Below are 24629 nucleotides of genomic sequence, written 5' to 3' on the forward strand. Positions count from 1 at the left end.
CACACACACACCACTATCTCCCTGCACATCTCTTTTCTGTTTTCCTGAGATCTGATTTTTCCAGCACTTTTCCTTACCATTGTTCCCGTCGCCTTTACTGTGCGTCTCCACACCCACCCACTTACCTCTCTCTCTCTCGCTTCTCTCTCTCTCCCTCTCTCTCCTTTCTCTCGCTTCTCTCTCCCTCTCTCTCTCTCACTTCTCTCCCTCTCGCTCTCTCTCCTCTCTCTCTCCCTCTTCTCTCTCCCTCTCTCTCTCCTCTCATTCTCTCTCTCGCTCTCTCTATCTCTCCTCACTCTCTCTCTCTCTATCTCTCTTGCTTCTCTCTCTCGTCTCGCTCTCTCACCCTCTTGCTCGCTCTCTCCCTTTCTCTCCTCTGGCTCTCTCTCTCCTCTCTCACTCCCTCTCCTCTCTCTCTCTCCCTCTCTCCTCTCACCCTCTCTCTCTCCTTCTCTCCTCTCACTCTCTCTCCCTCTATCTCTCCTCTCACTCTCTCTCACTCTCTCGCTTCTCTCTCTCCCTCTCCTCTCGCTCTCTCTCGCTTCTCTCTCCCTCTCCTCTCGCTCTCTCTCACTTCTCTCTCCCTCTCCTCTCCCTCTCTCTCGCTTCTCATTTCTCTCTCTCCCTCTCCTCTCTCTCTCTGTAGTGTTTTATAACCTTGGGGCTATAAAGAAAAGTGTATATTATTCCCTCTGTGTGTGTGTGTGTGTGTGTGTGTGTGTGTGTGTGTGTGTGTGTGTGTGTGTGTGAGTGAGAGAGAGAGAGAGAGTGCAAGGGACTAAGTGTGACAGGTGTAACAGATTGGAACTTGGACAACCAATCCCACTAGGGACACACACACACACGCACGCACGCGTGCGCGCACACACACACACACACACACACACACACACGGTCACATAACTAGAGCAGACATAATTCAAGCCTTTCTTTTTTAAATATATTCCAGCCTCAAAGCCGGATGATAAAAAGCAGCTGTGCTTGTGATGCTTGTGTGTGTGTGTGTGTGTGTGTGTGTGTGTGTGTGTGTGTGTGTGTGTGTGTGTGTGTGTGATGTCCTGCAACCTGTGATTAAAAAGAAAACATCTATCACATTGTGACCAATCACTGGTACACACCACCATAGTCACACCTTTGCTTTGCAATTTTTATCACACACACGCACGCACGTGATGACCCACATTTAGTAAAATGTTCTAATTTTCTCATCAGTATAGGTGCGGCTGAGCACACAGCCATCCATCAGCACAGCAGGAGACACCGACTGTAACGCCATTCAATCTAATTAGAGTGTAAACAGTGTGTGTGTGTGTGTGTGTGTGTGTGTGTGTGTGTGAGAGAGAGAGCCCATTCGCAGTATGCTAGCCCCTCAGATCATTTCAGTGCGTGCGTGCTGGATGTGATGATCACAGTGAGAATGAGTGAATGGCCAAAGTGATCAGACCTGCACTGAGACTCACAGACGCGCAGGTGGTTCCCCACAGTGATGATTAGTTCTCATTTTAAAGACAATAAAACCTATTTTAATAAATGGCGGCCCTGGTCCGGGTCACTGAGATTCAGTCTGTGTCGACTTTCACATGTTGTACTCGAGAGAAAGCAAATGAAGGAGATGGAGAAAGAGAGGAAGGGGAAAAAGGAAACGGAAAGAAAATGTAAAGAAGGCAAGGGATATAAGGAGAAAGAAAGAAAGAAAGAAAGAAAGAAAGAAAGAAAGAAAGAAAGAAAGAAAGAAAGAAAGAAAGAAATGAGGGAAAAAGAGAAGGAAAATAGACAGGAAAATAGAGAGATAGAAACAGACAGATGAAGGAAGGAAGGAAGGAAGGAAGGAAGGAAGGAAGGAAGGAAGGAGACAGTTATAGAAGAAAGAAAGAAAGAAAGAAAGAAAGAAAGAAAGAAAGAAAGAAAGAAAGAAAGAAGAGTGATAGTAAAAGGCAGACAGATGATGGAAGAAGGGATAAAGGGGAAGGAAAATCGACATAGGAAGATAGAGAGACAGAAACAGACAAATAAACAAGGAAAGAAGGAAGGAAGGAAGGAGAGAGAGATAGAAAAGAAAGAAAGAAAGAAAGAAAGAAAGAAAGAAAGAAAGAAAGAAAGAAAGAAAGAAAGAAAGAAAGAAAGAAGGGAATGAGGGAAAAGGGAAGGAAAATAGACATAGGAAGATAGAGAGATAGAAACAGACAGATGATGGAAGGAAGGAAGGAGACAGTTATAGAAAGAAAGAAAAAGAAAGAAAAGAGATGAGAGTATAGAAGAGGAGAAGATATGAGAATAAGAAACAGAGGAAGAGAAGAAGATGGCAGAGTGAGAACAAAAAAAAGGAGAGGTACAAAAGGAAAGGACAGAAGATGGAAAGGAAAGAAAGGACAAAAAAGGGGAATGAGATGGATAAAAATTGTGGAGATGCTGAATAGAGAAACAAAATGAAAAAAAGAAAGAAAATGAAGAAAATGTCCCTCAATAAGGAAAATCTAACTCTGAAAATCGAGATCAGTTGAAATCCAGCGTGTTAAATCTCGAACCCGGACTTTACACTTCACAGGTTTGGGAAGCTTTGTATCCTTCGCTCACAGTATATGACAGGAGTATAGCTGACTAGCTTATTGCTAACACAGTATACAGTGGTGCTTGAAAGTTTGTGAACCCTTTAGAATTTTCTATATTTCTGCATAAATATGACCTAAAACATCATCAGATTTTCACACAAGTCCTAAAAGTAGATAAAGAGAACCCAGTTAAACAAGTGAGACAAAAATATTATACTTGGTCATTTATTTATTGAAGAAAATGATCCAATATTACATATCTGAGTGGCAAAAGTATGTGAACCTTTGCTTTCAGTATCTGGTGTGACCCCCTTGTGCAGCAATAACTGTAACTAAACGTTTCCGGTAACTGTTGATCAGTCCTGCACACCGGCTTGGAGGAATTTTAGCCCATTCCTCCGTACAGAACAACTTCAACTCTGGGATGTTGGTGGGTTTCCTCACATGAACTGCTCGCTTCAGGTCCTTCCACAACATTTCCATTGGATTAAGGTCAGGACTTTGACTTGGCCATTCCAAAACATTAACTTTATTCTTCTTTAACCATTCTTTGGTAGAACGACTTGTGTGCTTAGGGTCGTTGTCTTGCTGCATGACCCACCTTCTCTTGAGATTCAGTTCATGGACAAATGTCCTGACATTTTCCTTTAGAATTTGCTGGTATAATTCAGAATTCATTGTTCCATCAATGATGGCAAGCTGTCCTGGCCCAGATGCAGCAAAAAAGGCCCAAACCATGATACTACCACCACCATGTTTCACAGATGGGATAAGGTTCTTATGCTGGAATGCAGTGTTTTCACCATTGTTGTTCAGTGTTCTCCTGATGGTGGACTCATGAACATTAACATTAGCCAATGTGAGAGAGGCCTTCAGTTGCTTAGAAGTTACCCTGGGGTCCTTTGTGACCTCGTCGACTATTACACGCCTTGCTCTTGGAGTGATCTTTGTTGGTCGACCACTCCTGGGGAGGGTAACAATGGACTTGAAGTTCCTCCATTTGTACACAATCTGTCTGACTGTGGATTGGTGGAGTCCAAACTCTTTAGAGATGGTTTTGTAACCTTTTTCAGCCTGATGAGCATCAACAACGCTTTTTCTGAGGTCCTCAGAAATCTCCTTTGTTCATGCCATGATACACTTTCACAAACGTGTTGTGAGGATCAGACTTTGATAGATCCCTGTTCTTTAAATAAAACAGGGTGCCCACTCACACCTGATTGTCATCCCATTGATTGAAAACACCTGACTCTAATTTCACATTCAAATTAACTGCTAATCCTAGAGGTTTGCATACTTTTGCCACTCACAGATATGTAATATTGGATCATTTTCCTCAATAAATAAATGACCAAATATTAGAGTTGAGCCGGATACTCGGCTGAAACGAGTATCCGGTATGGATAAAGCATTTTTGCCGAGTACGAGTAATACGAGTCAATATCTGTGCTCGGACTGAATGAAAATCCTCACACAGTGTCACAGCGCCCCTCCCCTACACACACCACTCTGCTCACTCACACAGAGAACAGCTCTCTGTCTCTTTCCGTTAACGTTTTGGGTTTCTTCAGCTTCAAGTTTGTTTTTATTTCAGTTTGTACTTACTGATAACCAGTAGAGTTCTGGTAAACATGGGTTCGTTCAGACGTGGTGCTTGGTAGAAAGCGACTCGCGTTGCGTCTCTGCCTGTCGGAGATTTTTTTTTCTTTTTTTAACCATCGGTTAAAAACAGTTTTTTTTTTTACTTCACGCATTGAGTGTCTGACACTTTCTTGCTGTAATTCATGTAAAAATAAAGGTAGTAGTGGTATAACAGGGGCGATTTCTCAGAGACAGCAAGGGAATCCGAGCTTCCCCTAAAATTCTCTCCCCAAACTGCGGCATCTACGACGTTGAATTCTCATTAAAACAATAACTTGCATAACATAATATATGCCCAAGATTGTATTTATGTTCATAACTATCCTGTAACTTATTTGAGTGATGTCTGACGAACTTGCAGTTCGCTACGAGAATCACCTTTGCTGCCAGGCTGTAACCTTTCTTATTTCAATGGGCTCTATGGACTGGCAGTAGTGTTGCCAGATTGGGCGGTTTTAAGTGCATTTTGGCGGGTTTTGAATATATTTTGGGATGGAAAACGTCAGCAGTATCTGGCAACACTGACTGGCAGCCAGGTATCTGTTGCAGTCTACGAGACGGCTCTGAACAGCCAATTTCAGCTAGTTGTTATTGGTTAAAATCAACAAAATCGTCACTTCCAGGGAAGCCGGGCTTCTCTGGGACTAAACGAGACAGTAGGAGGGACAAGAAGCCGGGCTGATAAAGGATTATTGGAGGTAGTGTTTGAAAGACATGAGGAGGGCGGTACTTTGGCGAGGAACACGGAAGTATGATCAGTCAGTCCCTAGCGGATGTCGAGAAAGTGTAGTCATGTGCCAAAGTGCTGTCCGAATTTCTTTTCATATAAACGTTTCTTCTCATTGATGTCTCTGTACATTACTCTGTAAATAAATGTAAATATTACTCGTTGTGCTCCGTTAACTTTCATCCATTCTATCAGTTTGATCATTCGTGAATTCACTCGTTTATTTCATTTGTAGTTCAATCTGGTTGTAGGCTAGCTTGAGCCTTATTGGGATCTGCAGTGCTAGCTGCTAACAGAAATTGGTGAAGTCTCTGGAAAGCACAACCAGCTGGTATGACAGGGTCACAGACCATTTTCTGGAAAAGGAGCGGAGGGCAGAATTTGTGTATAAATAGTGTTCATGTTCATGAATCTGAAGTGTGTATATTGTTCAGTAATGTTAAGAGAATGGTGGGCTCTGTGTTATAGGTTATACCTGGGTATAATATTCAAGGTTCTGTGTGTTGCATAGCCTACCTGGTTATGAATTTCCAGACTGTGTTGCAGAAGATGTTCAAGGATGTGTTGCACAGCTGGGTGTTGTGTTAAAGACTCTGTGTTGCATATCAGGGTATGATGTTCAAGGCTCTTCGTTGAATAGCCAGTGATTTTTGGATGTTTGATATTTTTGATTAAAGATATGAGGCACTAGCCTGGCAAGCCAGACTATAACATGAAATGTACAAGCAAAAATACTTTCTGCCACTAGGTAGGGTTGTCTAGTTCACTGTGCTAATGGGGCACACTTTTCTATGCTTTGATATCCGGCCTACAGGTTTTACGATGAATGCGTAAAATGGGCTTCCCTTGTTTTAAAAACCAGCAGCCGCCACTGTGGTATAAGTATTACAAAGTAAGCTACACACACACACTCTCTCTCTCTCTCCCTCTCTCTGCCGATCGTCAGAGTTTTTTTTTTTTTTAACTGTCAGTTGGCTCTAACCAGTTTTATTTTACTTCACGCACTGAGTGTCTGACACTTTCTAGGTAGTAGTGGTATAAATAATATTACAGATTAAGCTACACACACACACACACACACATACACACACACACACACACACACACACCTGGTGTGGAAATAAAAAAAAAAAAGAACCAAAAAAAATAAAAAAGATCACACTGATCATAAAAAATTAAAAGTTAAAAAAAGAAAGTTATGTTGAGTATGAAAACTCTTGTTCATTACATTTCATTTCATAATTGCAACCGCATGTGTTGTATTCATTGTTGCAAAACAATGTTTACTATCGTGTTTGCTATCGTGATCAAAACCATTGATCTGAAGCTCAATGCTGATGCTGTCCTGTAAATAGTTTTCTAATCAGCAATAAATATAACAATTTCTGATCAACCCATATCAATTGCATGCTTAAAATAACATACTGGTTAAAGCATAGACATATAAACATAGACGCCGCCTTCTGCGTAGAATCATACGTCATCCTCGCCGCCATATTGGATGGGGCAAAGTGGAGATTCTTCACCCGTCTCTGGTATAGCGTCTAGACAGTAGCCGAGAATAAAGATGCCTCATTCATGTGCTGCGTTTAACTGTACCAACAGGTTTACCGTCCAAATGAGATCACATGGGATTACCTTTCACAGGTGAGACTGGAAAAATACTTTTCAATGTATTTGGTCATTATAACGTAATTTTACGAACAGATTTTTCTGACTTTGTGGCTAATATGAAGTCTCGCGCATAATAGCCGCTCGGTGAAACCTGTCTCCAAACAACGAAGTATTTCCTTCGTAACTACGCTGATTGTTGTTAGTTGCTTAGCTAACTTTTCACATACTATGTAGGTTTCCCAAAAATAAAGACGACATGAAAAAGCAGTGGGAGACAGCTGTGCGACGGGAAGGGTTTTCTGCTACTCCGTCATCCATGCTCTGCAGTGAACACTTCAGAACGGAGGATTTTGACAGAACAGGTCAGACAGTCAGGATCAGAGAGGGAGCTGTTCCTTCAGTCTTCAGTCTCCCAGCTCATCTCCACCGGGGAGGTGTACAGTTATAAGCAGTGAGAATTAGATAATACAGTGCCACACTATGATGAACGTTTTTGAATGTATGATGAATGTTTTTAACCTTTCTGAATGTGAAGGAATCAGTGATGACGTTAGAACCTGGCCAAACTCAGTTTGGCGGTCATTCAGCTCACTTTATTCAACGAGAGTAGGTCTGTGTGGTGACTCAATAAATAAAACAGTAAATTTTTATTTTCAGTCACTTTCCAGTTTTTCCACTATTTCCATCATTTATCATATTCAGTCTTGTAGGTTGGTTATTGTGGCCTCAGGTTTTGGTAGCTTGCTACGGTATGCTGACTGATTAGCTTACCTGAGCTATCTATTGCGTATCTGTCGCTAGTTTGCAGTGTACAGGGTATTTCACACACTATTTATAACCATCACATTAAAAGTTATATGTGTTGTTTTGATGCCTGTTTGTTTCCCAAATATATACGTGTGTGTCTTAATGGGTGAATAAAAGGCATCGAGTTAAATATTATTGTAGAAAGGGGCTTTATGAAGTTCAGTCCATTTACTTGCATTGGTTTACGGGGAAGATTTGCCACATCCAATACGGCGGACACTCTGACGTATCCCAGCAACGGGGCCACCAGCTCAATGCGGCGTCTATGTTTATATGTCTATGGGTTAAAGCCCCACCCATTTCAAGACAACCAGACCCACTTCCGGGTTAAATCCCGCTTACTTCCGGGTTAGGCCACGCCCACTCTGAGTACGGATACGGATACAGATAATTCATATGGTTAACTGATACAGATACAGATAATGCTGTACTCGCTCATCCCTACCAAGTATAATATTTTTGTCTCATTTGTTTAACTGGGTTCTCTTTATCTTCTTTCAGGACTTGTGTGAAAATCTGATGATGTTTTAGGTCATATTTATGCAGAAATATAGAAAATGCTACAGGGTTCACAAACTTTCAAGCACCACTGTATGATACGAGTATAGCTGGCTAGCTTGTTGCTAACACAGTATATGATAGGAGTATAGCTGGCTAGCTTGTTGCTAACACAGTATATGATACGAGTATAGCTGGCTAGCTTGTTGCTAACACAGTATATGATACGAGTATAGCTGGCTAGCTTGTTGCTAACACAGTATATGATAGGAGTATAGCTGGCTAGCATGTTGCTAACACAGTATATGATAGGAGTATAGCTGGCTAGCTTGTTGCTAACACAGTATATGATATGAGTATAGCTGGCTAGCTTGTTGCTAACACAGTATACGATAGGAGTATAGCTGGCTAGCTTGTTGCTAACACAGTATATGATACGAGTATAGCTGGCTAGCTTGTTGCTAACACAGTATACGATAGGAGTATAGCTGGCTAGCTTGTTGCTAACACAGTATATGATATGAGTATAGCTGGCTAGCTTGTTGCTAACACAGTATACGATAGGAGTATAGCTGGCTAGCTTGTTGCTAACACAGTATATGATAGGAGTATAGCTGGCTAGCATGTTGCTAACACAGTACATGATAGGAGTATAGCTGGCTAGCTTGTTGCTAACACAGTATATGATAGGAGTATAGCTGGCTAGCTTGTTGCTAACACAGTATATGAGTATCGCTGGCTAGCTTGTTGCTAACATAGTCTATGATAGGTGTATACCTGGCTAGCTTGTTGCTAACACAGTATATGATACGAGTATAGCTGGCTAGCTTGTTGCTAACACAGTATATGATAGGAGTATAGCTGGCTAGCTTGTTGCTAACACAGTATATGATATGAGTATCGCTGGCTAGCTTGTTGCTAACATAGTATATGATAGGTGTATACCTGGCTAGCTTGTTGCTAACACAGTATATGATTGGAGTATAGCTGGCTAGCATGTTGCTAACACAGTATATGATTGGAGTATAGCTGACTAGCTTGTTGCTAACACAGTATATGATACGAGTATAGCTGGCTAGCTTGTTGCTAACACAGTATATGATAGGCGTATAGCTGGCTAGCTTGTTGCTAACACAGTATATGATATGAGTATCGCTGGCTAGCTTGTTGCTAACACAGTATATGATATGAGTATCGCTGGCTAGCTTGTTGCTAACATAGTATATGATAGGTGTATACCTGGCTAGCTTGTTGCTAACACAGTATATGATTGGAGTATAGCTGGCTAGCATGTTGCTAACACAGTATATGATAGGAGTATAGCTGGCTAGCTTGTTGCTAACACAGTATATGATACGAGTATAGCTGGCTAGCTTGTTGCTAACACAGTATATGATACGAGTATAGCTGGCTAGCTTGTTGCTAACACAGTATATGATAGGAGTATAGCTGGCTAGCTTGTTGCTAACACAGTATATGATACGAGTATAGCTGGCTAGCTTGTTGCTAACACAGTATATGATAGGAGTATAGCTGGCTAGCTTGTTGCTAACACAGTATATGATACGAGTATAGCTGGCTAGCTTGTTGCTAACACAGTATATGATACGAGTATAGCTGGCTAGCTTGTTGCTAACACAGTATATGATAGGAGTATAGCTGGCTAGCTTGTTGCTAACACAGTATATGATACGAGTATAGCTGGCTAGCTTGTTGCTAACACAGTATATGATAGGAGTATAGCTGGCTAGCTTGTTGCTAACACAGTATATGATAGGAGTATAGCTGGCTAGCTTGTTGCTAACACAGTATATGATAAGAGTATAGCTGGCTAGCATGTTGCTAACACAGTATATGATAGGAGTATAGCTGGCTAGCTTGTTGCTAACACATTATATGATAAGAGTATAGCTGGCTAGCATGTTGCTAACACATGACAAACATGCTGACAGTCATCTAAGTTTTTTTTTCTTTTCCCCACTTTGTACTTTCCCTAAAAGGCAAAGCTGTAGATCTGAAAACGACAAAATGCCTACTAAATGGAGGAACAGCACAGCGTGTGCGAAATCTTCCAATAATGCAGCTCGGCCACTGCAGCGAGTCGCACCAGGCACACACCGAGAGCTGATTTATACTTGCTGTTCGTTCTGCGTATACCACATGGCTACCGTGTGTACACTACAGTCATTCGGTGCGATGCTTGTGAATGTCCTTGGAAACGAATCTGGAGGAAGGAGGAAGTACAGTGCCATGTGACACTGTGCCTCTAACTGAATAAACAAACTAATGCTGTGTCTCAAATCGCATACTTAATTACTATTCTAGATTGTTCCTGAGTGGGCGACTCAGACTAACAGTTTTCGTCTTCCAGAAAGTGTTGGAAATGTAAAAACCTCTTCGACCTACTGAAATGTCGCGATCATGACAACAATCACGCTGACGGCAGAAACTTTTATCAAGAAACAGAGCTCAGGATTCTGTGTGAAATCGCGAAACATTAGATCGTAACGTGGAAACCAGACAGAGTGTTGTTTCGGCTCTGATGTGCCATCTGGTGAACGTTGACGTCCATAAGATTTACAACTGAGGATGTGAACAATGCCACTTGCGTAGCTTCTGCATGTTCAAACGTACACGTGGTGAAAGTGAAGTATATCTGCGGCTTAACTCTTCCTTTTTTTTTGAGGGCGCCATTTCTTTTGTCCTAATTGAATAGCTCAACATATTTGCCTTGATTTATGGATTTGCTTTCGATTGCTTGCATTCGTTCAGGTCGTGAATACGAATCGACACAAACTCGCATGCACATCCTCGTCTCGGTTCTTTATTCCGACTCATCCCTGAAATCACCTCCTGACGGTGACTAACCACCGCCAAGCCCCAGTCCCGCTCCTGCCTGATCAGCACAGCCACACAATCACCTGAACCCTCATCACCAGACCTACTGCAGCACTTCCTGGACCTCCTCTGATTGGATACGATTAACGAACGCTGGTTGTGAGTGGCAGGTCGTCGTGGTAACGAGGAGTGCACAATCATGGGCGGAGCACAGGCGCTGTTTGTTAAAGGACAACAACAAGTGAGACAGGACAGAGACGGTGGTGTGTGTATGGAGGATTGATTGCACAGGGAGACGGGGGGACAATGGAGAACGGAGACAGAGCGAAAAAAAGATTGATTAAAAGAGGAAGACAGAAAAGACAAGAAAAACAGAGAGCAACAAAGACAGAGAATGCAATCATGACAAGAAGCAAAAGAAAAGAGAGAGAGAGAGACCAGGAAATGGAGAGGAAAAGAAAGAGAGCAAGAGAGAGGAAAAAGAGTGAGACAGAGAAAAGGAAGTGGGGGAGAAAGGGAAGGGGAAAGACAGAGACCAAGAGAGAAGAAAAGGAGAGCAAGAAAGAGGACAGAAGAAGAGCAAGAAGATACAGACACACAGAAAGAAAGAAAGAAAGAAAGAAAGAAAGAAAGAAAGAAAGAAAGAAAGAAAGAAAGAAAGAAAGAAAGAAAGAAAGAAAGAAAGAAATGAATGAGTGATAGTAAAAGACAGATAAAGGAAGGAAGAAGGGAAAAGGGAAAGAAAATAGTAAGACAGAGAGATAGAAACAGACAGATAAACAAAGGATGGAAGGAAGGAGACAGATAAGAAAGAAAGAAAGAAAGAAAGAAAGAAAGAAAGAAAGAAAGAAAGAAAGAAAGAAAGAAAGAAAGAAAGAAAGATAAATATACAGAGAGAGAAAGAGATAAAAAGACAAACTGCCAGAGTGAAAAAGAGACAGACAGAAAGACAGAGAGAGACAGCCATTTATACATATATACAGAGAGAGAGAGAGAGAGAGAGAGAGAGAGAGATTTGTACATATATACAGACAGAAAAATACAGAGAGAGACAGAGAGATACACAGACAGACAGACAGAGTCATTTATACATATATACAGAGAGAGAGAGAGAGAGAGAGAGAGAGAGAGAGAGAGAAATACAGACAGAGAGAAATACACAGAGAGAGAGACATTTATACATATATACAGACAGAGAGAGAGAAATACAGAGAGAGAGAAATACAGAGAGAGAGATACAGACAGACATTTATATATATATATATACAGACAGAGAGAAATACAGAGAGAGAGAGATACAGACACAGAGAGACATTTATACATATATACAGACAGACAGAGAGAGAGAAATACAGAGAGAGAGAAATACAGAGAGAGAGATACAGACAGACATTTATATATATATATACAGACAGACAGAGAGAAATACAGAGAGAGAGAGAGATACAGACACAGAGAGACATTTATACATATATACAGACAGACAGAGAGAGAGAAATACAGAGAGAGAGAGATACAGACACAGAGAGACATTTATACATATATACAGACAGACAGAGAGAGAGAAATACAGAGAGAGAGAGATACAGACACAGAGAGACATTTATACATATATACAGACAGACAGAGAGAGAGAGATGGAGGAGGAGTGGAAGGCAGCAGGTGCAGTCGAACCTGCCAAAACAATCATGGCTTCCCGTGTCCTGCTCATAAAAGCTGGTTAATGCTGTGCAGCCCACCATCTCCATCCCTCTCCCCGCAGGACAACACACACACACACACACACACACACACACACACACGCGGAGGTAGGAGCCGTAATGGAGGCAGGATGGAGCTTATTTCACCCAGGCAGCCGAGCATGGCCGTTGCGGCTAAATGGAAATCAAAGACTAATCACTTCGACCTGCGGCATACAAAACAGGCTGAGGGACAACTACAACACAGCAACATCTCTCTCTCTCTCTCTCTCTCTCTCTCTCTGTATATATGTATAAATGACTCTCTCTCTCTCTGTATATATGTATAAATGACTCTCTCTCTCTCTCTCTCTCTCTCTTTTCTTCCTCATCCTGCTGTGTTTGCTCTCTGATTCTGCAACAGAAACCAGAAAACAAAAGAGAGCTCCCCAACATTCACAGTTAGTGTTAATTAGCGGCACTTCAGACGACGCCTTTCAGAATTAATTAGTAGAAGTCAGCATATTTCCAAACACATGGCTCCAACTCTGTGTGTGTGTGTGTGTGTGTGTGTGTGTGTGTGTGTGTGTGTGTGTGTGTGTGTGTGTTTTGCTTTGGGGTGTGAAAATCCGTGGGCTGGATGTGTCCTGACCCCCCGGTCGAAGCGCAGTCGCAGACAGCCAGCTTTGGAAAACCACAGGGACGAGCAGGCGGCCATTTTGGCTCGGTGGGAGTCAAGGTCACACAACTCCAAGTCAGTGTAATAAGTCATCATAAAGCTGATGCTGTACGGCATAAATCACAGAGACGGTGCGGTCAAGCCCGCTGCGCCATGGTCACCTGGTCACTATAAAAATAATGCTCACAACTGGGTGACACATATGCACACACACACACACACCTGCGGAAATGGCATGTGTGTTGGTGTGTGTGAGAGACTCAGAGAGTTGGGTTGTCTGGATAAAACATTAGTCCATTAGAACAACGGGTCCTTTCTGAATAGGAACGGTGTGTGTGTGTGTGTGTGTGTGTGTGTGTGTGTGTGTGTGTGTAATCCCTCGGATTATTTGCTTGTGAGAGTTTAAGTATCATTAAACCATCGCTTTCAACATTCCACAACTTTTCTGTTGCTGAGTGCAAAAGTTTACACACCCTGAGGATAAACTGAGAATGGCATTCCCTGTTTTTTTTTCATACTTTTGATCCCATTCAGGCTGACTTTCGAATAACTTTCCATTCTCTTTCTGTTCATTTCCCTGTCATTTGTTTCAGTTGTATTTTTTCTTTTCTTTTTTTTTTTTACTTCTTTGTCTTTATCCACTACGATTTCTTGGTGATTGTGTAAATCGGTATTTCGTACATGTTTTAATCAAATTCAAATGAAACATCTCATCTCATTATCTCTAGCCGCTTTTATCCTTCTACAGGGTCGCAGGCAAGCTGGAGCCTATCCCAGCTGACTACGGGCGAAAGGCGGGGTACACCCTGGACAAGTCGCCAGGTCATCACAGGGCTGACACATAGACACAGACAACCATTCACACTCACATTCACACCTACGGTCAATTTAGAGTCACCAGTTAACCTAACCTGCATGTCTTTGGACTGTGGGGGAAACCGGAGCACCCGGAGGAAACCCACGCGGACGCGGGGAGAACATGCAAACTCCGCACAGAAAGGCCCTCGCCGGCCACGGGGCTCGAACCCGGACCTTCTTGCTGTGAGGCGACAGCGCTAACCACTACACCACCGTGCCGCCCCAAATGAAACATCATTTAATATAATTTAAATGTTAGTTTGTTTCCAAATGTAACTGAAATTTCATTTCTTTTTTAATTGTTCAAAAATAATCAGATATCGGGGAAACAAATGTAAAGGGAAATGTTTAATTAAATTCAAATTCACGTTAATCTCTTCTTGACTGCTGATTGGCTGAATGTGATGAATCGAATGAATTTCGAATGATGCAATTATTATTTTTTTTAACCTATTTTATTTTTCTATAGCATTTATTTTATAGTATTTTATCATAGTTTGTATTATATTTTATTTTTAATTGTTTTTCTTTTTTTTTTTTACTTTTTTCTTTTGGTTTCAGGGAAAATATTTTGTACTTTTCGCTAAATTATACCTTGTGGTTAAATCTGTACATTTATACCTTTTCTGTTCCTTCCTCGGGCTTCACTTGATTATACATTGTGCTCCTAAATTTGATACATCAGGAACAAGTACAAACGTTTCTTTCTACTCTTTATGCACTACTACACACTATATCCCACAGGGGGGATTTATCATGGCAGTGTTATCCAAGTGAGGGAATTTTAACAATGCATAAAATAATAAATAAAAATGAAATATGAAATCAGTATTTGTGTAAACAACATACATTAAGACTGACATGCTAAAACAGGCATGATGCCAAAACATAGAATTAAGGAGGCACGTGTTTGTTCTGAATATTAAACTCCCGGTGTTAAAATGCAGAAAACAAGCGATTCATTAATAAAGGAATGAGCGAGCGAGCCGTGACGGTCCTCACTCTGTCAAACAGTGTGTTTACAAAGACTGATTAGGCTCCTTCATCCAGGATGACGATGAGTGACTGAAAAATACTGAAAAATCAAACAAATCTTTAAAGCTACCGGCATATAAGCATATTTGAGGCTGTCTCGAAAGATTTGTGAAGAGTTTATATTTCAGTAACTGTTAATGAGCCAATAGGTGCTATGTTTCCAATTTTTGTCTCATTATTTCAAGATATTATATACTTATTTAAACTCAATATCTTGTTATTTCAATGTAAGTACTTGTTATCTCATTATCTCATTATTTTCTTTCAACATATCTCTCTCTCTTTTTTCAAATCTAAAATTAACTGACCTCACAACCTAAATACAATGTGTTAACCCTCTGGGGTCTGAGGGTATTTTCTGGCACTCTAATGATTTTGGCGTGCTCTGATTTTGTTGTCAATTTCAACAAATCTAAGCAGAATTTTCAAAGTCATATGACTTTTTTGCATCCAGCACAAGTTCAGCTGCAATAATATCTCTGTAGTCTGTAGGTCATGATTGTACTTTTAAAAAAAGATCAGATAAATGAAGATGTAAAAAGCAGTTTTAGAACTGTGTTGGAATGTGTGAAAAAAACATGACCTTAGCCGTTGTGTCGAACCGTTTTGGTCACTTGAGGTGATTCTGTTCAGTCTGAGGAATGGATCAAGCACAAAAACTTAAATCTGTTCCATTGATTTGGACAATTAACTGGCCATCAAAAAATGTATGTCCTATTGTTTTGGGATAAAGGGCTGGCAGTGGGAGGGGTATTCAATGAGAAGGGTAAAAAATTCCATTCAATTCAATGAGAAGAGTGAAAACCCCTCCTACTGCCAACTCTTAATCCTATCAGATTAAATCTTAATCCCATCAGGTTTTATCACACATTCCAACACCGTTCTAAAACTGCTTTTTACAACAGCTTCATTTACAGTGGGGCAAAAAAGTATTTAGTTAGTCACCAATTGTGCAAGTATTTGGTCAATAACAAAAGTTAATCTCAATACTTTGTTATATACCCTTTGTTGGCAATGACAGAGGTCAAACGTTTTCTGTAAGTCTTCACAAGGTTTTCACACACTGTTGCTGGTATTTTGGCCCATTCCTCCATTGAGATCTGGAGACTGGTTAGGCCACTCCAGGACCTTGAAATGCTTCTTACGAAGCCACTCCTTCATTGCCCGGGCAGTGTGTTTGGGATCATTGTCATGCTGAAAGACCCAGCCACGTTTCATCTTCAATGCCCTTGCTGATGGAAGGAGGTTTTCACTCAAAATCTCACGATACATGGCCCCATTCATTCTTTCCTTTACACGGATCAGTCGTCCTGGTCCCTTTGCAGAAAAACAGCCCCAAAGCATGATGTTTCCACCCCCATGCTTCACAGTAGGTATGGTGTTCTTTGGATGCAACTCAGCATTCTTTCTCCTCCAAACACGACAAGTTGAGTTTTTACCAAAAAGTTCTATTTTGGTTTCATCTGACCATATGACATTCTCCCAATCCTCTTCTGGATCATCCAAATGCTCTCTAGCAAACTTCAGGCGGGCCTGGACATGTACTGGCTTAAGCAGGGGGACACGTCTGGCACTGCAGGATTTGAGTCCCTGGCGGCGCAGTGTGTTACTGATGGTAGCCTTTGTTACTTTGGTCCCAGCTCTCTGCAGGTCATTCACTAGGTCCCCCCGTGTGGTTCTGGGATTTTTGCTCACCGTTCTTGTGATCATTTTGACCCCACGGGGTGAGATCTTGCATGGAGCCCCAGATCGAGGGAGATTATCAGTGGTCTTGTATGTCTTCCATTTTCTAATAATTGCTCCCACAGTTGATTTCTTCACACCAAGCTGCTTACCTATTGCAGATTCAGTCTTCCCAGCCTGGTGCAGGTCTACAATTTTGTTTCTGGTGTCCTTTGACAGCTCTTTGGTCTTGGCCATAGTGGAGTTTGGAGTGTGACTGTTTGAGGTTGTGGACAGGTGTCTTTTATACTGATAACGAGTTCAAACAGGTGCCATTAATACAGGTAACGAGTGGAGGACAGAGGAACCTCTTAAGGAAGAAGTTACAGGTCTGTGAGAGCCAGAAATCTTGCTTGTTTGTAGGTGACCAAATACTTATTTTACTGAGGAATTTACCAATTAATTCATTAAAAATCCTGCAATGTGATTTCCTGGATTCTTTCCCCTCATTCTGTCTCTCATAGTTGAAGTGTACCTATGATGAAAATTACAGGCCTCTCTCATCTTTTTAAGTGGGAGAACTTGCACAATTGGTGGCTGACTAAATACTTTTTTTGCCCCACTGTATCTGGTATTTGACTTTATTTTGGTATTTGACTCTATTCAGTTTGTCTTGAAATGAACTCTTGTACTGTTTTTTATGAATGTGTAAGTGGGTGCTCAGCGCTCCGACTCCGATGTGACTGAGTAAGGGGACAAATTTTATGTTTCATCTAATTTAGGTCATTTAAAAGCTATAATATTATTTGGCAGTGGGCACATAGGAAAGTGTAAAGTATAAAGTTTCTGTCAATATGTTTATCATGCTTGTATGATGAAAATCTCGCAAAGATATTTATCTAAATACATGACCTACTCATTCTAAACCTGCTGAGCTTCACCGGCGAAGCTCTCGACCCCAGAGGGTTAAACACAAAAAACAAGTCAGAATAATGAGACGTTATCTTGAAATAACAAGATAATAATGAAATATACTGACAGTCAAAATAACGACATAGCACCTTTCACAACTTCACAGCTTTTTGTTTTACTTTTGAATACACAGCACACACCAGCCACCAGCTGTTGCTTTGGTCTCAGCTCCCGGCGGGAAAGCAAAGATAAAAAACAAAGTAATGCCCCCCTACCGTCCTTCAAATTCCTTATGTACCAGAGTTTCTGTCTTTGATGGGTGTTGGAACATAGGATTTTTTCAAGCACAGCACCTTTCCTACTGACAGAAAGTTGGAGAGCGAGAGAAAAAAAAAAGGAGTGGACTTGTCACTAAGTTTAAAATGAATTTCTTTATGGATGGCTGAACTCTTTATTACACTCTGCCATCATATATGACTTCTAAAAAAATTCAATTTCCAGACACTAATTACCCCAGCGCCAAGCCCCTCCCCTTCGCCCGAGACCACCTGCGACTTAATTACCTCCTGAAAGAAAACATGTCTGTCTTTCCATCTCTGAAGCGTTCCACCTGTCTGTCTCGAGCCCTATTTCACCATCCGGCCGGCCGTCCTTCCATCTCTGATCGCGCTTCACTGTCTCTGTACTGATTTGGTGCGACAGTCTCAAACACACGCTCACACAAGGACACTTTAGTAACTGAGGTCTCAGTGGGGACTCGAGAATCCGTGGCTATAAAACTCGTTCATGTTTGTGGCGTCCTAAATGATTGATTTATTAATTAAATCGGATGTGCGCACTTGCGAAATGTACGTCCTTCATTTCCGTCTGTTCGAGGAGACGGAGAATAATAGCCGAGGCCAAGAGACGGTTTACGTTACAGTCCTGTCTGATTTGTAATTATCCTGTTGCGCTCGCCGACCAGTTAATTAGGATCTCCTTTACAATAAGCAGGTGTTTTCTAACATTCTTTACAACCGTATTGAGCAGAAAAGCATCTCAGAATGCACGTCTTCTTCACTTCATGGTCTTCTTCCGATCTTCAGCTGGCCAACCATAGCCTCAAAGCTTCGGTAGCGCATTCTGAGATGCTTTTCTGCTCAACACGGCTGTAAAGAGTGGCTGTTTAAGTTACTCTACAAGCACGCCCCCAGTCGAAGTCGTCAGGGATCATGGGAAATGGCTGAATAAAATTTCCCAATGAAAACAAGACAAACGAGATGCAACATCTCATAGGAGTCCAAGTGCTTCTGAGATCTGATTACACATGCTGTGAGCTCTCTCGCTTTGGAAATTTCAGTATATCAGTCACTCGTGTATTAAAGCTCATAGGTGGTGTAGTGTAGTGTTTTCTGATTGGCTGTTCCAGCCAGCGAAATAAAACTCTCTCACCTGGTCCCTGAAGATAACATTATGGAAAAATCTATCACAGCCAAGCGCACTATCGCTCCAGATCTGGCAACTTAGTCATTTTGACACACTATAGCACTTAGCTACTTTATCATATGGATCCGCTTAGGGGGCCGTGCGCACGCGCACACACACACACACACACACACACACACACACACACACACACACACACACACACACTCCTCCAAAACAAGAATTTATGGGTTTGAAATCTTGGGAGATAATTTTATCTTATGAAATATGAGGTTTGAAAGAAACCAACAGAAAACTAGACCTTACTTAAGTGCTTTGTTTCAGATGAATAGTGTGTGTGTGTGTGTGTGTGTGTGTGTGTGTGTTGTATTATGGCTGAAAATTAATCATGTTTTACATTATTATAATAATCATAAATAATAAGTTCAACTTATATAGTGCCTTTCTCACACCCAAGTTCGCTTTACAATAAAAAAAAAAAAATCTCCACCAAAAGAGGGCCAGGATGTAATTCCCACAGTCGTAGCTACCCACAGTCCCACCAAAAGGCGCACGAAGATAAATCCCACACCGCCTGCACAGCCGCTGCAACGTTGCCGGGCAACATTGCTCGGAACACCGTGCCAAGCACAGAAGCACCGCCGCACAGAGCGCTGGACAACCTTGATGTTCAAAGAGCAACGAGCTGATTGACATAAGACCCGAGTGAAGCGATTGTCAGGTCACTTTCAATACTGACCTGCTAGTCGTTATGAACAGCTTATGAAGGTGTATGAGCATAAGTAAAGTGGTGCCATAAAAACAGTATGAGTAAAGACATACAAAATCTGCATTTCAAATGAAGTATCTTTTAAAACTGAGTGTCAGCTGGCGCAAGTTGACATAACACCTGCATAAAGTGACATAGGTCGAGTTATGACACTTCCAAGGCTGCCTTGCCTTGTATGAAAAGGTCATAACAGCTGACTTTGATTTGATCATGTGACATGTCAAAGATTAAAACCAACCCTAATTAACCCTGATTTGTGTTATGTTCAGCTGTTACGAAGACGCTTCTGAAGGTTATGAAGGTCTCATGACGCCCTATGAACATCTGCCTTAAGTAAAGTCTTACCTTATACGTTACAGTAGATATTTAAATAATATTGGCTGGCTTTTGTCCCTGCTCTGTGGCGACAAGCCCAAGTGGTTGCCATTCTCAAACCCAAGAAACCAGCAGACGATTCCAAGAGCTACAGGCCAATCTCACTGCTCTGTAGTACGTACAAGCTGATGGAGAGAATAATCCTGACGCGCATCAATGACATCATTGAAATACACCTTCCACAAGAGCAGGCTGGCTTCCGTAAAGGTAGATCTACTATGCACCAAATAGCCCGTCTTGTCAACGACATTGAAACCGCCTTCCAGAGAAAAGAAAAGGTTGGAGTAGTCTACATTGATCTGACAGCTGCATACGACACCGTATGGCACCGCGGACTTTACCTGAAGCTCCTTCAACTGATACCCGATGTGAAGCTTGTGAAGTTCATCATGCTCATGCTTCAAAACTGTCCCTTCTATGTGATAAACTCGAGTGGCGATCGAAGTAGGAAACAGCACCTCTGAAACGGTCTGCCGCAAGGCTCAGTCCTTGCCCCTATCCTCTTCAACATCTACATAGCAGACTATCCAGTCACAACATCAACCAAGTACTTGTATGCAGATGACAGTGCAATCGGCTACGCAGCTGAAACCTAAGAGGAGAGCCAGTCCACCCTAGAAGCAGACGTCTCTACTCTCTGCAACTACTTCAGCCTCTGGCACCTGAAATTAAGCGAGTCCAAAACGGTTTGCTCGATTTACCATCTAGCTAGTCGACTTGCAAAAAAGGAGCTGGAGATAAAGACGCAAGACAAGAAGCTGAGGTTTGCCCCACAGCCCGTATATCTCAGTGTGACCCTAGACCGCAGCCTTAAGTTAGCCTCACCTCAAGAACGTGGCTAACAAAACCTCCAAACACGTTAATATCATTAAGAAGCTCAGTGGACTACAGTGAGGAGCCAATTTCACCACTTTATGAATATCAGTCCTCACCCTTGTGTATAACACTGCTGAATACGCCGCAGCTGTCTGGTCTCACAGCATCCACACCAAGGCTGTCGATGTGGTTCTCAATGAAGCAATGCGCCTTATCTCTGGGACCTTGAAACCTACACCGACTGAGATGCTCCCCGTAGTCTCAGGAATTCCTCCTGCAAACATTCGGCGAGACTATCAAGTCCTCAAGCTAGCAGAGAAGGCACTCGAGGAGAATAGCCTCATTCCACCAACTCAGGATGATAACACCCCACAACGGCTATCAAGGCAGCACTTCGTCATCAAAGCTGCAGTGCTCATGAGAGCTGGACCAGCCTCTGACTCCTGGGTGGGGCAGAGATGGAGGGAGGAATGGAGCCGCTCATGCACCACCTTGCACTCTTTCATCAATTTCCCCTCTGCAAAGCCCTGCAGTTACCATCTCACCCGCAAGGCATGGACCCACCCCAACCACCTCCGCACTGGATGGGGCAGGACCCAGTCCTTCCTCAAGACAATTGGAGCTAGTGAGGACGATGCCTGCCAGTGCGGTCGCACACAGACAATCCCCCACATCCTTCAGGAGTGCCCAGTCTTCAAGCCATCCCATGGGCCTGACGGTCTCATCAAACTGGACGTGGACACAGTCAGCTGGCTGGAGAATGCTGACATCTCAGTGTAATTCCTGAGGAAATTACCCGAACGAACGAATGGCTGGCTTTTTTCTTGAAACCTATCTATCAGATATATTCCATTCAGCTAGCATGATACTGAACGAGTCGAAGACGAGTTCAATATCATGCTAGCTGAATGGAATATATCTGATATACCATGAAAAAAGCCATCCAATATTATTATTATTATTATTATTATTACTATTATTATTATTCATACATACTCTTCATATCAGCATTCTCGAAAGCCAATGCTAGCTTACCTGCACCCCGGTGCTGTTAGCGTGGCAGTCTAGTTAGCTTCTAGACAGCATAGCAGTAGCATTAGTGAAGGCCGACACTAGCTTACTTGTGACTCAGTACTGTTAGCGCGGTAGTCTAATTACCATCCAGCCAGTGTAGTGCTAGCGAAGGCCAATGCTAGCGCAGTCAAGCCAAATATATATATATATTTTTTTTCCCCTGTGCAATGTACTTTGTTACTTTTAAAATCAACATCGACAGCTACACACAACGTTGCGACCTGGCAGCCAAAATTCTCTCAAAACCTTCCGTTTTTAAAGAAGCAAACCCGGCAGCCATGCTTGTTTACAAACTGTCACTGTTGCGGAAGTTTTACATCACTGACGTGTGATGTCGTGTTGTCTTGACAACGTGCAATATTGTAACAACATTGCACGCTCATTCTCCATTGGGTAGAGCGGTGTAATACATGGAGGATAAGCGATATGCTAACAATATTGCATGCCATGAATAAACCCACGAAAAAGGAATAGGATACATGTTTTTATTCCATGAAAAAAGTGTCCTGTATGTATAATAATGATTGCTATTGATGTTGCTTGATCATGCTTTACATAAGATTGACACTTAAGGCTACATAACACCTCCATAAGCCCTTCATAACATCACAACTGACCCAAACGTACAATAAAGTGAGTTTGATTTTGATCTTTAACATGTCACATCATGACATCATCAAAATCAGCCAGCCTGGAAACTGTCCGAAAAAAAATAATAAACCCATAAAAACAAGCAACTATATCACTTGATTTAGGTGTTATAACCTTTTTATGACAGCTGATTAATCAGTGTAAAACATACAGTGCTTGACTCTAAACACTCTAAGTGTTCTGTAACTGTCTTTTGAACTGATTTTCTAATAGGGTTTATAAGGCAAGACTTTACTTAAGGCAGATGTTCATAGGGCGTCATGACACCTACATAATCTTCAGAAGCGCCTTCGTAACAGCTGAACATAAACACAAAATCAGGGTTAATTAGGGTTGGTTTTAATCTTTGACATGTCACATGATCAAATCAAAGTCAGCTGTTATGACCTTTTCATACAAGGCAAGGAAGCCTGGGAAGTGTCATAACTCAACCTATGTCACTTTATGCAGGTGTTATGTCAACTTGCGCCAGCTGACACTCAGTTTTAAAAGATACTTCATTTGAAATGCAGATTTTGTATGTCTTTACTCATACTGTTTTTATGGTACCACTTTACTTATGCTCATACACCTTCATAAGCTGTTCATAACGACTAGCAGGTCAGCACTGAAAGTGTCCTGACACTCGCTTCACTCGGGTCTTATGTCAATTAGATATTAAAAAAAAGTAGAAGAAAGCAGTCATTATGTCAGCTGATGCACATTGGAATAAGTATTATAAGTGTTTAAAGGGGTTTATGTCACATGTCCTGAAAGGTGTCATGTAGCTCTACGGATAGTACCCCTTAAGCAAAGGTGTTATACAGTGCCTTGCAAAAGTATTCATCCCCCTTGGTGTTTGTCCCGTTTTGTCGCATTACAAGCTGGAATTAAAATGGATTTTTGAAGGGTTAACACCATTTGATTTACACAACATGCCGACCACTTTAAAGGTGAAAATTGTTTTTATTTTTTATTGTGACACAAACAATAATTAAGATGAAAAAACAGAAATCTGGAGTGTGCATAGGTATTCATCCCCACAGCATGATGCTGCCACCACCATGCTTCACTGTAGGAATGGTGTTCTCAGGGTGCTGGGTTTGCGCCACACATAGTGTTTCCCTTGATGGCCAAAAAGATCAATTTTTGTTTCATTTGACCAGAGAATCTTCTTCCACGTGTTTGGGGAGTCTGCTACATGCTGTTGGGTAATGTCAAACATGTTTTCTTTAAGCAATGACTTTTTTCCGGCCACTCTTCCATAAAACTCTGGAGTGTACGGCTTAAAGTGGTCCTATGGACAGATACTCCCAACTCCGCTGTGGATCTCTGCAGCTCCTTCAGTGTTATCTTTGGTGTCTTTGTTGCATCTCTGATTAATGCCCTCCTTGCCCGGTCTGTGAGTTTTGGTGGGCGGCCTTCTCTTGTCAGGTTTGGAGTGGTGCCATATTCTTTCCATGTTGCTATAATGGATTTAATGGTGCTCCCTGGGATATTCAAAGTTTGGGATATTTTTTATAACCCAACCCTGATCTATACTTCTCCACAACTTTGTCTCTGACCTGTTTGGAGGCTCCTTGGTTTTCATGTTTCTTGCTTAGTAGTGTTGCAGAGTCAGGGTCCTTCCAGAACAGGTTGATTTATACAGACATCATGTGACAGATCATGTGACACTGAGTGCACACAGGTGGATCTTAATCAACTAATTATGTGACTGATGAAGTGAATTGGTTGGAGCAGCTCTTATTTAGGGGTTTCATACGAAAGGGGGTGAATACTTATGCACACTCCAGATTTCTGTTTTTTCCATCTTAATTATTGTTTGTGTCACAATAAAAAAACAATGTTCACCTTTAAAGTGGTCGGCATGTTGTGTAAATCAAATGGTGCTAACCTTCCAAAAATCCATTTTAATTCCAGATTATAATGCAACAAAACAGGACAAACACCAAGGGGGATGAATACTTTTACAAGGCACTGTAGGTAACATCTTACATAGCACTATATGAAGGCCATATGTATAATGACCTTCATTACC

The 24629-nt window shown here is 41.7% G+C and overlaps 1 protein-coding gene across 6 annotated transcripts in view; it reads right to left on the minus strand.

Annotated features, from left to right (window-relative positions):
• Positions 1 to 24629, minus strand: part of LOC132883412 (adhesion G protein-coupled receptor L3-like) — a 734936-nt gene that overhangs the window by 290622 nt on the left and 419685 nt on the right. The window lies entirely within an intron of this gene.

The sequence above is a fragment of the Neoarius graeffei genome, chromosome 3 (assembly GCF_027579695.1).
Source record: "Neoarius graeffei isolate fNeoGra1 chromosome 3, fNeoGra1.pri, whole genome shotgun sequence".
Lineage (NCBI taxonomy): Eukaryota > Metazoa > Chordata > Actinopteri > Siluriformes > Ariidae > Neoarius > Neoarius graeffei.